Here is an 11,059-nt window from a genome sequence, read left to right as displayed (position 1 = left end):
TGGAGTGATGAAAAACTAGGACAACTCCCAGTGGTATTGTTATTTTGGCCTTTATAAATAGGCGTAATTAGAAAAATGTGGTGGTGGGATTACAGTAGAATTGTCACAGGAGTGAGGTAAGCGGTTGGCATGATCAGATGAACAAACATGATCCTCTCAAATGCTTAGAGTTCCATTTTGTTACCTGTAGTTTTGTTTAATCTTTATCCCTAGAAAGTTGCTTGTGTAAGGATAAAGGATCCGTTCATTGGGAACAGATAGCTTTCATCTTAGAATTATTCATCATATCCCTGATGACTATATTTAGCTATTTATGTATTTGCTGGTTTGCTTTTTTTACCCTCAGTCAGTCCTGCCGCACTTTGTTAGTCATTTGATACATAATTCATTTATGCAACATGTATATGTGTTGAAGCAAGTCAATTGAATTTTCTGGCTCAAGGGCAAAGGCTCAGCAGACTTTCTTGCGTGCTGAATCCAGGCGAATTCATTTTAGTGATGGCAGTAAAAGTAAACAAACAGATGGATGTTGGTGGTGATCGTGAGTGGAGTAGTAACAAGGGGAGAGGGGCCTTCACAGTTGGTTTGCGAGTGAAGAGAAGTTGTCAAGGGGGTTGTAGGGCTCTAATGTGCTATGACTCTCTGTATATTTTACCAAAAATCTAAGCCAACTTCCTGTTAATGCCCCCAAAAGGAACATTTGGACCCTGGCCCAGTTTCTGAAACACAAACAAAGCAAAAATAAATAAATATATACACAGGGTTACATGTCGTTCGAGTATGCTGGTATGCTGTGGAGTCAGGATTGCATACACTTAAGAATTGTATTGGTTTTTGTGACTGGTGTGTAAAAAGCATCTCATCCCCACAGTAATTTGCATTCAAATAAGAGCTCAGTTTGTCAGTGTATGAAATTCACAGTCGACATCATGCTTCATTCGCTTTCCCGTCAGGGGGATTGTATGGTGAATGAAAGCTGAGCAAGGTATGGAGTGAACATGTCTGAATGCATGCTGTTAGCATATGAACTCTAATAGGCCTTGTGTCTGCTCCATTATAGCAATTGTTAAGTGTTTCATAGGTCATGTAACAATTCTCTTGTTACTTTTACAACACTGAACATGTCACATCATGTTGATTTGGTGTAGTGTAGTGGCAGGGGAAAACCTAGAAGTGGCAGCTCATGAAGTGTAGAAATGCCGACATGTCACAAGAGACTGTAACTGTAAATTGCTTTAGATCTCCTAAATTAAATTAATCCACAGTGAACAGGTAATCAAAAATTTAAATATTAAAAAAAAAAATAGTTCACCCAAAAATGAGAATTACCCCATGATTTACTCACCCTAAAGCCATCCTAGGTGCATATGACTTTCTTCTTTCAGATGAATACAATCAGAGTTATATTTAAAAATGTTCTGGATCTTTTAAGCTTTATAATGGCAGTGAATGGGTGTTGACTATTTGAAATCCAATAAAGTCCATTCATCCATCATAAAAAGTACTCCACACAGCTCCAGGCAGTTAATAAAGGCCTTCTGAAGTGAATCGAAGCGTTTTTGTAAGAAAAATATCCATGTTTAAAACTTTATAAACCGTAATCTCTAGCTAAATCAGTATTTGTCAAGAAAAAAAATCAGAGGATTTTAATATAAGCCAGTGAGGAGACAGTTTTTTCTTTGCTGTAAACTGTAAATTTCTTACAGAAATTTACGTTATGTCTACGTCCTTTGTCATTTACTGGAATGCCACTCTCGACAGTTAGAGAAAGCTAGAGATGATGTTTTATAACATTTTTATATGCATTGATTCACTTCAAAGGGCCTTCATTAACCCCCTGGAGCTGTGTGGAGTACTTTTTACGATGGATGGACGCACTTTATTGGACTTCAAAATATTAACAGCCATTCACTGCCATTATAAAGTTTAGAAGAGCCAGGACATTTTTTATATAACTATGACTGTATTCTCTGAAAGTAGAAGTAGAAGGATGACTAGAGGATGGGTTAAGGGTGAGTAAATCATGGGGTAATTTTAATTTTTGAGTGAACTATCCCATCAATTATAAATTTATTATGATTCATTCAAAAGTATTGTCTTTAAATAATACTACTGAGTCAAATAGGACTATATTTTAGAATAATAATTCAGCTTTGTTTTACTTATGTTGGCATTTTGTAAAAATATCCTGTGGTATGAAATGCTAATAGAAACAGAAAACAGTTCTAGCCATCAAATACGAAATGATGATCACAGGATTTTTCTTTAGCTATCTGTAGAACGAAAAATAGTTTCACCTCCTTGAAGGTCTTTTTAATATTCCTCCACGTTTCCCATGAAAATCTCTGGAGATCTCTTAAATGTTGTCACTTTATCTTTTGCAGTGAGTTTGTGTCATTTTTATTAAGCGACAGTAACAAGACCCACTTTCGCAAGATTAAAAGGGCTCCATAGCAAATATTGTTTTTATGCGCTGTATCATTTTTGGTGCTCGACTTCACTTGCAGAGATGGATACAGAAAAGATAAATGATGCTTTTGTTAAGATAATTGTCTTGTTGTTTTAAAATGATTGTATCTTTTCATTTTAAATCAAACTTTATGATGAACATTTTCGTTGCGTTCATTTGTAATCTAGCTTCATCTTTTGTACCGATAGGATCTCATTCTGATCTAATTTAACATGAGTAAACATTAGATACTGTTGCATTTGTATAATGTCTATGTAATTTTAGTTTACTACATTAGGGATTGAAGATTAAGTATATGTTATTAGAAATAATGCAAAAAGAATAACTGAATATTTAGTCGTTTTTGTGAGGGGTAATTTCCATTCCAAAGGCCTTGAAGCATTTTAATAAAGCCTGGATGAATTGAATTAGACCTGATCTATGAGGTAATGACAGCATCCATATGTTAAGTCTTGTTTTATGCATCACATTTCTCTGACTCTAAGTGTCAGTTACAAACATTTAGTGTTTATGGTGTGTGTGTGTGTGATGAAATGGTACGTAATAGCCTACGTCAAACCAACCATGACTTTTCAATCACATGGAGTCATTCAATACAAAAATCTCAAAATTACCTCATGAATTATGCAAGATAAATTCTCTATTGAGACTTGAAACTCCTTGATGGAAGCCTGACCTTTGTTATGAATGATAAATGTGCTGAATCAATAACTATGTGGTCAATTTATGAAACATTTATTGTTCAATTTACCTTAATATGCTTCAGGCAATCTTGAATTGAAATAAGTCACTTTCTGCCTTGTACTGTTTGTGAAGTTTGGGTGCTCTCAAAAATAACGTTTCATGACATATTAGATGTGAAATGTTCACTGAGTGGCGCTAAAAGAGTGTTTCGTTTTTTCCCCCGGAACAGATGAACGTACACACTGTAAAAAGTTTTCACCTTTTAAGTTTCAACTTAAAAACCTAAGTTTAGCAGCTGCCTTAAAATGTTAAGTTAAATCAACTTAAGTCATTTCAACTCACAAGTTAAATCAACTCATTTTTTATTGTAATAAGTTCAAATGACTTGTAGTTTTAAGCTAATTTAACTGAACTTAGGTTTTTAAGTTGAATCTGGTGAAAACTTTTTACAGTGCATATGGTACGTTTATCTGACTTGAAATGTTCGTTGAGTGGCGCTATAACTCTAATGCTCTGTGATGTTTTAAAATAATGTACCAGCTGCACTATGTCACGTCCCTATGGACTATCTGTGTTGGTTTTGCCCTTTGTCACCCCTGTGGGACTGTTATATTTGGTTTCTCCCTCTGTTTCCTTATTTGGTTTTTCCTGTTCCTCCCCTCACTACACCTAAACCTACCTGATAATATGAATAAAAGTGAATGTGGCGTAAAAAATCTGCAAACATGCCATTTTAGCTTGTTTTTTTATCTCTCAGCTCTTTTATTGTGAGTCATGTTTTTGACAGGATTCGTACTCAAGGATTCAGTTCAACAGTCAGGTCAACAGGCGTATAAAAATAGGTTTATCATTTCTGTCTGCAGTAGCAGTAAGCACTTCGATGCCATCTCAAGGTCATTTGTGGGGCTGCTGTTGAACAGATTTCTTCATGCCAACACAGCTTCAGTATCTAATTAAATAGATTAAATCTAAATATTTAAAGCATTTGTCTCGCTTCCTTTATAGGTTCTCAGAGGACCAACAACATTTCAAATAAACTTCAAATGAAAAAACAACTAAAGTAATTACCACTGACATTCATCCACACTTCTGTTATCTTTTCTTTTTTTGTCACAAACTATTAGGCAGTGCATATTTACCCTTTGAGACTGTGTTAATGATCTTATTTTTAATTAGTGAGAATACAACATAATTGAAAATGCATGAACGTTACATCTTTGGGCAATGCAGCCACAGCCTATTGAGAATAAAAAAAGAAGGATAATGATGTAATTTTGCCACATTTGAAAGAAAGAAAATGCAGCATAAAACTCTCAAATGCTGATTTAATCATTCAGTATAAAAAATGACAGTTGAAGTCAAAAGTTTACATACACCTTGCATCTGCAAAATGTTTTTACCAAAATAAAAGGGATCATACTAAATGCATGCTATTTTTTATTTAGTACTGACCTAAATAAGATATTTCACGTAAAAGATGTTTACATATAGTCCACAAGAGAAAGTAATTTTTAATATTGTTATAAATACTGTGTTTTTACCTGAATGATCCACAACTGTCTGGGTTTTTTTTTTTTTTTTTGTGATAGTTGAGTTCCTTTTTTGTCCTGAACAGTTAAACTGGCCACTGCTCACCAGAAAAATCCTTCAGGTCCCACAAATTCTTTGGTTTCTCTGCATTTTTGTGTATTTGAACCCTTTCCAACAATGACTGTATGATTTTGAGATCCATCTTTTCACACTGAGGACAACTCATATCCAACTATTACAGAAGATTCAAACGCTCACTGATGCTTCAGAAGGAAACACAATGCATTAAGAGCCAGGGGTGAAAACTTTTGAATAGAATTGTCACAAGGAGGAGTCAGAGACGTGCGGATCCATTTGCAAGGCTTTATTAGAATAGTCAACAAGCAGGAGTAAACGCCAGGAAACAGGAACAACGTAGGTAATCCGGGAAACAGTTCAATACTCAAGCAGTGGTCGCAAATGGCAGGCAGCAGGAATCAATAACGGGGTACACAGTCCAGAGTCATACACAGGCAATCCAATCCAGAGAAACACGCTTAGAATAATGACCATGGGAACAATTAGACTTCGCAAGGTGGCTGTGTGTGAGAGTGGCTTAAATGCAGTCAGTAAATGTGAAACAGGTGTTTGCAGCAATCAGATCAGTGGGAAATGAGGAACAGATGTGTGCAGTGATTGGTGCAGTGGCTTATGGGGATTGTAGTCCATGAAGTGTGGTGCAAGAGTTCATGATGACAGGGAAGACCAGATACGTTACATAGCCCCTCCGCAAGGAGCGGCTTCCAGACGCTCTAACCACCTTAACCATCTTGAGGGTGGTGGAGCGGAGGCGGAACAGGGGGAGGGATGGAGGGCCAGGTCCATGTAGTGGTACTGGAACCACGAAATGAGGCGGAGCCGACGGAGGGAGAAGCCATGGAGGAGGAAGGGTTGGCTCCTGCATGGGGCCGACCGACGGAGGTAGAGCCGGTGGAGCCCGAGGCGGAACCGGAGAGTCGATGGTCCTGGGCGACACAGAGGATCCGGAGGGCCAAGGCGGAACCCAAGGCTCTGGCGACCCCGGCGGAGATGGAGGTCCGGAGGTACGCAGCGGAGCCGGAGTGACAGAGGATCGAGGCTGTGCCCACGGGAGGGAGGAGGTCCACAGAGCCGGCAGGACGGAGTGACGAGGCGCAGCCGGAGGAGTAGAGTCCAGAGGCGAAGGTGGGGTGACGACTGACCGGGGCGGAGCCGGAGAGACGATGGAGCCCGGAGGAGCTGTTGGGCCGACGGCCGACAACGGAGACGAGGGAGCACAGAGCCGGGGTGGAGCCGCAGGGTCGGAGGACCGAGGTGGAGTCCAGGACTCTGAGACTGGAGGTGATGGTGAGGGGTCCTTCAGTCTGGACACCGATGGCGACTGGCAGTCCCACGGCAAGTCCTCTGCCACGAAGGTGGGATGGGGGTGAGTAGAGGGACTGTCAGGAGACAGAGGTGGCAGGACTGGAGCAGCAGGGAGGGTGGGTGGGAACAGTCCATGCTTGAGCTCCGTGACCAGAACCGGGCAGACAGGAATCTCAGGACGACTGGATGTAACCAGCGGAGTCTCTGGAAAGCTGGGCGGAACCAGCGGAGGCTCTGGAATGCAGGGCTGAACCAGCGGATTGTCTGGAAGGTTGGGCGGAACCAGCGGAGTCTCTGGAAGGCGGGGCTGAACCAGCGGAGTCTCTGGAAGGCTGGGCGGAACCAGCGGGGTCTCTGGAAGGCAGGGCTGAATCAGCGGAGTGTCTGGAAGGCTGGGCGGAACCAGCGGAGTCTCTGGAAGGCAGGGCTGAACCAGCGGAGTCTCTGGAAGGCTGGGCGGAACCAGCGGAGTCTCTGGAAGGCTGGGCTGAACCAGCGGAGTCTCTGGAAGGCTGGGCTGAACCAGCGGAGTGTCTGGAAGGCAGGGCTGAACCAGCGGAGTGGAGCGGAGCTCTTGTGAAGCGGGCTCTGGACGACGCTCTTGTGAAGCGGGCTCTGGACGACGCTCTTGAGGAGCGGGCTCTGGAGAACTGGACGACCCCAGCGGAGATTCAGGAGGGCTGGGCGTCTCCAGCGGAGACTCTGGAAGAGCAGGCTCTGAGCGAGCGGTCACTGGAGGGCGCTCTGGCGGCGCAGTCACTGGAGGACGCTCTGGCGGCGCAGTCACTGGAGGGCGCTCTGGCGGCGCAGTCACTGGAGGGCGCTCTGACGGCGCAGTCACTGGAGGGCTGGTTGGGAGACCAGCTGCTCGAACCGACAGCAGCGGTGGGTCCTTCACGCTAGAAATTAGCCTTTGCCACCCCGTGGTAAAGTGTGGCTGCTGTGGTTCTGGGCTAGCAGACCTCTTGTGCTGTGGCTCTTCTAGAACTCTCACAGTAAGCGGAGAGCCGCATAACACCAACGCATAATTCATAAAGTCCTCCACCGAACACTTAAATTCCCCTCCAGGCAACAGCGATTTAATGGGTTCATTGAGTCCAAAGCGGAATAAGTCCCTCAGCCATACTTCATCATAAAAAGGTACTTGAAGTGATAACCTACGAAACTGTAGTACATAATCCTCAATGGGAAGATCTTCCTGTCGGAGGAGCAGAAGTTGGTCGACTGGGTCCATGTTGTGATGCTGGTGGTTGAATAAAGCCGCTGGATCCGGGTGTGGCGAAGTCTTCTGTCACAAGGAGGAGTCAGAGACGTGCGGATCCATTTGCAAGGCTTTATTAGAATAGTCAACAAGCAGGAGTAAACGCCAGGAAACAGGAACAACGTAGGTAATCCGGGAAACAGTTCAATACTCAAGCAGTGGTCGCAAATGGCAGGCAGCAGGAATCAATAACGGGGTACACAGTCCAGAGTCATACACAGGCAATCCAATCCAGAGAAACACGCTTAGAATACTGAACCAGCGGATTGTCTGGAAGGTTTTCTGTCACAAGGAGGAGTCAGAGACGTGCGGATCCATTTGCAAGGCTTTATTAGAATAGTCAACAAGCAGGAGTAAACGCCAGGAAACAGGAACAACGTAGGTAATCCGGGAAACAGTTCAATACTCAAGCAGTGGTCGCAAATGGCAGGCAGCAGGAATCAATAACGGGGTACACAGTCCAGAGTCATACACAGGCAATCCAATCCAGAGAAACACGCTTAGAATAATGACCATGGGAACAATTAGACTTCGCAAGGTGGCTGTGTGTGAGAGTGGCTTAAATGCAGTCAGTAAATGTGAAACAGGTGTTTGCAGCAATCAGATCAGTGGGAAATGAGGAACAGATGTGTGCAGTGATTGGTGCAGTGGCTTATGGGGATTGTAGTCCATGAAGTGTGGTGCAAGAGTTCATGATGACAGGGAAGACCAGATACGTTACAAGAATGAAGATGTGTACATTTTTCTTTTTTTTTTTGCCTAAAAACCATTATTTTTCATTTAGTACTGCCCTTCAGAGGCAACAGAAAATACTTACATGTTTCCCAGAAGACAAAATGTTTCCTTCTAAAGCATCAGTAAGCATTCTTCTGTAATAGTTGCATATGAGTCACTCGGTTCTCCTCAGTGTGAAAAGATGGAGCTCAAAATCATACAGTCATTGTTGGGAAGGGTTCAAATACACAAAAATGCTGAAAAACCAAAGAATTTCTAGGACCTTAAGGATTTCTTCTGAAGAATATAGGGCAGTTTAACGGTTTAGGACAAACAAAGGACTCATAAACTATCATGAAAAAACACACACAGCTGTGGATCATTCAGGTAACAACACACTATTAAGATTCAAGCGTATGTAAACTTTTGAACTGGATAATTTTTATATATTTAACTATTATTTTCTCTTGTGGACTTTCTTATATCTATGTGAAATATCTAATTCAGGTCAGTACTAAATAAAACATCCCTCCTTAACATTTTGCAGACACTGAGATGTGTGTGTGTAAACTTTTGATTTGAACAGTAGCTGGTTTGTCACTCACTATGTCATCTGGACCTTGCAATAAAATTAAAGGTAGAATATATATGAGTCCCAGCATACCTTAATGGTCAACGTCATCATTTTGACATTTTTGCCTCTAAACTGCCATTTAGCAGAAGAGCTGCCATTTTTCAACCAAAGCAGCTTATTATACGTAATTGTAGTGAGTTGGCTGCTCTGTACTTTTCATTTCAAACAGTTATGCACTCTATGTTCTGAACTATCATCTCTGAAAGATTGTGATAAAAAAAATAGGATGCCAATAGTACAGAATAGTCTAACTCTCATGTCATTTATGCATAACAAGTCTAAAAACATGTTCTTCCACACAGTATCCTATGGATTTGGGAGTGATGTAACATGAGCTGGAACACTGTTAGTGTCCTCAGTCATGAATTTTGTGTTAAGTGTAAAATGACAAAACTGGTATCAAAATGCTATGAGCTTGTCAACTCCTGCAATACATATTGGAATGGTATATCAAATTTGCAAAAATAGCAAACTACACAGTCATAGAAGCAAAAACGACACTCCATGACAGGAAATGAACAGCAGAAATGTGTGCATTTTCTCTCTGTCTGCTAATAGTGATACATTACTGATCTATTTTTAACTCCACCCTACACCACTCTCTCTGACACACCTGCCAGATCTCTGAAGGAGGGAAACATTCTGGAGCAGATCGGCTGTACCACTCCAGCCGTTCAATGGCTGCAGCGCGCCCATCTCAGACCTTATCAGCACAATAGATTTATTGCGACAGAAAATATTTGTTTTCTTCTCCCTGCGTGTTTCGGCAAGAGACACACAAGTGAAGGGGACTCCATTTTTAAGACGCTATAAATCTGTCCGGGTGCATTCGGCAAGGACTTTAAATGCAACACACCCTTGGGCTCGCGGCGGAGAACGCCTGTTACGCACGAGGCGAGCGCAAAGCGGGAGCATTTCCGAACAAATCTGTTAAATGGTTGAACTTTAAAAAACACGACAGTGGCTTCTGGAACGAGCATTTCACCTGATGGATCTTCAAAAAACTCTGCTGCGGTGGCAATGGGGCTGTCACATGCCAACGGGACCGAGAGGAGATAACTGGGGCAACTGAAAATTGCATTGTCTTTCTTCTGAATCAGTCTGTTCAGCATACTACATATGAGACCAACGACAAGCATAACTCCAAACGAGAAAATTTCACAACACTGGCATTGTAAACGCCCTGAGACTTTGCTAATTAAGAAACAGAGTCTTTGAGGAGGTGAGTGGATTTTGGGATGTCTTTAAATGACCTATACGCAGGTATGGAGTCTTCAGGAGACGAATAAAATTGGGTTATGGCACCTGTTGTGAAAGGAATAGGAATAGATGGGATATTCACGAGGTTCTTTCATCGAGTGGCATTTTAATAGGAATTCTAGCTACATTAGAAAAGTTAGGTTTGTAGTAATGAATAATTAATGTATATTTGGACGACCAACTTCAATCTTAGTTAGCTTTTTTAGCCTTAATTATAAAACTTTATTACACATCTTTCTGAAATATGTGATTTGGATTGGTCAATCAGAACACAGTGATAAAATATTTGCTAGCTAAGCCTGAATAACTGGCCGTTTGACCGGGAAACCTGTTTCTTTGGTTGCTTTGTGTTTGGTCTCCACAGGTTAGCAAATAAAAGCTCAATAAAAATCCACTTGTTATGTAGTAGATATATATTATAAGCAGCATAATTTTAGTTAGTTTAATTGTGATAAATAAAGTCGTTAAGTAGTTAGGGTTAACTTTGCTATTAACTTTGCTATATCTACATTTAAATTTTGACAACAAAATATTTACAGCAATGCAAAATCTGATTAAATATCATTCACTCTTAAAAATAAAGGTTCTTTGTTGCATCAATGGTTCTATGAAGAACCTTGAGCATCCATGGAACCTTTCAAATGCAGAAAAGGCTCTTTATAGTCAAAAAATGGTTCTTTTAGGAACTGTTCACTGAAAGGTTCTTTGGAGGACCAAAAATGGTTCTTCTATGGCATCACTGCAAAAACACCCATTAGGAACCTTTATTTTTAAGAGTGTTGGTTGCTCGAGGCGTTCATTCACGGTAAGACCACGGTGATATTTGAAGGACTAGTGATGTATGGCCCGTGTGAGTTATGGCTTGTCACTCTAGTCTCCAGGGGCGAGGGAACGGTCGGCTACAAGCCCGCACTCTGAGCTCTTCGCCTGGGCTGTCCGTGCAAACGCAAGCGGCAGAGTTTTGCCTGGACGTAAAATGCCTTAACAGATATTTTCTTCTAAACTAGCGGTACTTTAATAAACAATAATGGGGCCGGAAAAGTATGCTTTATTATTGCCTTTGCGCACCGTGGATGTGTCCGGTCCGTGTCCAACTAACAGAGAAGAAGAAACGGAGCTGAGC

At 41.6% G+C, this 11,059-nt stretch overlaps 1 protein-coding gene across 1 annotated transcript in view; it reads left to right on the top strand.

The window, feature by feature from the left end:
- Nucleotides 1-9,331: 9,331 nt before the first annotated feature.
- Nucleotides 9,332-11,059, top strand: part of caln2 (calneuron 2) — a 45,889-nt gene continuing 44,161 nt past the window's right edge. Inside the window, exon 1 of the mRNA XM_073823976.1 lies at nt 9,332-9,898. The gene's annotated coding sequence lies outside the window, so the exon portion shown is untranslated. The remainder of the gene's footprint in view (nt 9,899-11,059) is intronic.

This window comes from Garra rufa, chromosome 19, assembly GCF_049309525.1.
Source record: "Garra rufa chromosome 19, GarRuf1.0, whole genome shotgun sequence".
NCBI classification, from domain to species: domain Eukaryota; kingdom Metazoa; phylum Chordata; class Actinopteri; order Cypriniformes; family Cyprinidae; genus Garra; species Garra rufa.
Note: the sequence above shows the minus strand (reverse complement) of the source record. Positions and strands in the feature narration are given on the sequence as shown.